This window comes from Microtus ochrogaster, chromosome 17 (genome assembly GCF_000317375.1).
Source record: "Microtus ochrogaster isolate Prairie Vole_2 chromosome 17, MicOch1.0, whole genome shotgun sequence".
Lineage (NCBI taxonomy): Eukaryota > Metazoa > Chordata > Mammalia > Rodentia > Cricetidae > Microtus > Microtus ochrogaster.
The window spans coordinates 21,371,870-21,374,985 of NC_022019.1; the positions used below are offsets into that span (position 1 = coordinate 21,371,870).

Below are 3,116 nucleotides of genomic sequence, written 5' to 3' on the forward strand. Positions count from 1 at the left end.
TAGACCAGGCTGGTCTCGAACTCACAGAGATCCGCCTGCCTCTGCCTCCCGAGTGCTGGGATTAAAGGCGTGCGCCACCACCGCCCGGCTCTCTAGAAATTTTATGTAACACATTCATTTCCTCCAAAAAGGTTTTCTTCCTGGTTAAGCTGGACTAGCCAGAAGCTAACTTGCAATTCCTTTGTTTTTGATTAATCATAATACAGCAAGATAATTTTATGACACAAGCTGTAGTTGGTAGGCAACAGTTCGGAGTCCATAGGCACAGGCTTGTTACAGGGCAGGCTCTCTAGCACCTAAGAAGTAAGGGAAGCACTAGGCAGAAAGGCTGCTCTCTCTGACCCCCAGCTGCTGCCTTACTTCTACACACTGAGGTAGGTAAATGCCCTCAGCAACGACATCAGCAGACTATTTTTCTGAATCTTTATCTTACTAGTGTCCTCCAAATTTACCTGTATAATACACCTCTAGTCAAATAAAACCAAGACACTAGGGCCATGCTTTGTGCACACCACAGGGCTGCACATCTTTACACATACCAACACTGGACGCAACTCTCACCCCTAATCAAAGCTTCTCTTTGCAGTGGATGGAGACCACTGTAGATGGAAGCTACAAATGATCAAAAGCAAAGAACCACTGACCTAGGGTGCCCACTGCCAATAGATATATCTACAACACAACCCAGGGAACGTACCAAAAAATTATTAAAAGCCAGGGAACCAGGATATCTGTTACAATATTTTCTGTATGAGAAAGATAAGCTGCACCCATGAAATTGCAACACCATGGTCACCCAAATAAGACCTGAACAATGACACCAATTGACACGCAACTTGAATGCGGGAAGTCTCAGAAAGCCCCACGCCTACATAAAGAGGCACAAGTAATTGATGACTGTTGAAAGAGAATCAAGTCTTTTCCAGGGATGAACAACCTAACTGGTTATCCAGTAACAAGTGGTCAGTGTATACATATGAAAAAGAAAAAAGTATACATATGAGCAACACTAGATGGACCCAGCAGGTTGTTTGTAAGTGTATATTCATATAAACACACACAGGCTAGTTTTATGTCAACTTGACATAAATTAAGAGTTATCTAAAAGGGAACATCAACTGAGAAAAATGTATCCATAAGATCTGGCTATAAGATAATTAGTTATTGATGGGGGATGTCGTAGCCCATTGTAATGGTCCTGGGTTCTTAATCAGAAGCAGGCTGATTAAGCCAGGAGGAGCAAGCCAGGAAGCAGCACCCCTCTATAGCCTCTGCCTCCAGGTTCCTGCCCTGTTTGAGTTCCTGTCCTGACTTCCTTCAATGATGGACTGCAATGTGGAAATGTATGCCAAATAAACCCCCTTTTCCACAGCTTGCTTTGGTCATGGTGTTTCATAACAGCAACAATAACCCAACTAAGACAACATATTTTAATAATAATGATGATGATGACTATATAGAGATAATACATGAAAGCAGGATAGCTTGAAGGTAGAGAAATGGGAGCAGTGAGAGGGAGCAGGATATGATAACAGGGGCTTGAAAATGATCAAAGTGTAAGTGACAAGCATGAAATGTAATGAAATCCAGTATTTTGTACAGTTGTATGAATGTCAATAAAGTTAAACCAGTAGTTCTCTCTCACTGTTATCATACCAGTACTAACTATTTATGGAAACTCATCTTTGCATTTAATCCATTGGGAAGATAGCTCAGTTAGTAAATGCACAAGGACCTGAGTTCCATGCCCCAAAATCCAGGTAAAAAGCCAGGTATAATGCTAAGTGCTTGTAACCCCAGTGCTGGACAGGCAGAGATAGACAGATACCTGAGGCTGAGCTTCAAGAAGAGTTCTGTGCCAGTGAGAAACCTTGTCTCAAAGAAAAAAAAAAGCTGATGGTCCTGTGGGCTTCACAAATATGTTTGTACGTGCACTTGCGCTCATGCGCGCACACACACACACAGAAAATATACCGCTTTACTCATTTATGTCAGTTGGTTAAGCTTAATTTCTTCTTCATGAAAAGGCAGAGTAATGTGCTGGAGAGAGGTAAGGTCAGTCTTGAAGCTCACTGGGTAACTAAAGCTTTGGTGGGCTGGAAGAGGGCAGCAGAGAGGTGACCCTGCACGCTGAGGTTACTGTAGTGTGGGGACCAGCTTCAGAACAAACAGCACAAGCACTCAGAGCTAACAACTGAACTATGGTGTAAATTCCCCGAGACACTTAAGCTTATGTTCTCTATTTTAAGCATAGTGGTAGGACAGCATGGACGTTCTTAGGACAAGATCGTAACAGAGGAAAAAAAAATCTCAAATGCATGCTGCAGATGGAATGGCTGGGAAGAACAAAGCTCAAGCCAGGTTTAGGATTCTCTCAGTGAGACAGGCCTATTAGTGGAGGCCTGTGATTCCAGCTACTTCGGAGGCCGAGAAAAGACCAAAAATTCAAGGCTGCATGGGCTACAGAACAAATTCAAGGCCACCCCAGAAAACTTAGCAAGACTATCTCAAATCAGAACATAAGACAAAAGGCTGAGGACAGAGATCAACGGCAGAATGCTTGCCTCAGTAGCAAAAGAAAAAAAAAAAGCACAAATGGAGAAGGGGTGTCTTGAAAATAGCATAAAATAGTGCACTACGTGCTATTTTAGAAGATTACATTAGATTTAGAAGAATACATGCTTTCTCTGGGTCCAAAAAGACAAAACTAAGAGAATATCATAGTGGGGAGTAAGAAAACACGAGTAACCAGGACCAAACTCGCAAACCCCAGCATCGCAACATCCTACCTCCCACCTTTAACTTACGCTGAAGAATACAGGAGAGACTGAGCTCAGGAAAAGGAGGAGTAATGGTGTATTAGCAAGGTCTTTGAAATGACCGGAGAAGCTAGAAGTTCAGTAGGAAAATGATTTCATAATCTTGCCAGTAAAGCAAGATGGCTCCCTTGAAGGCACACATTCTACTTGGCAATGGTGAGACATTTATGTGTGTACCCATAAAGGTCAGAAGAGGGCAATGAGGCAGAGGCAGGTGGATCTCTGTGAGTTCGAGACCAGCCTGGTCTACAGAGATAGTTCCAGGACAGGCTCCAAAGCCACAGAGAAACCCTGTCT

The 3,116-nt window shown here is 43.0% G+C and overlaps 1 protein-coding gene across 1 annotated transcript in view; it reads right to left on the reverse strand.

The window, feature by feature from the left end:
• Gtf2f2 (general transcription factor IIF subunit 2) overlaps window positions 1-3,116 on the reverse strand; it is a 123,118-nt gene that overhangs the window by 12,773 nt on the left and 107,229 nt on the right. The window lies entirely within an intron of this gene.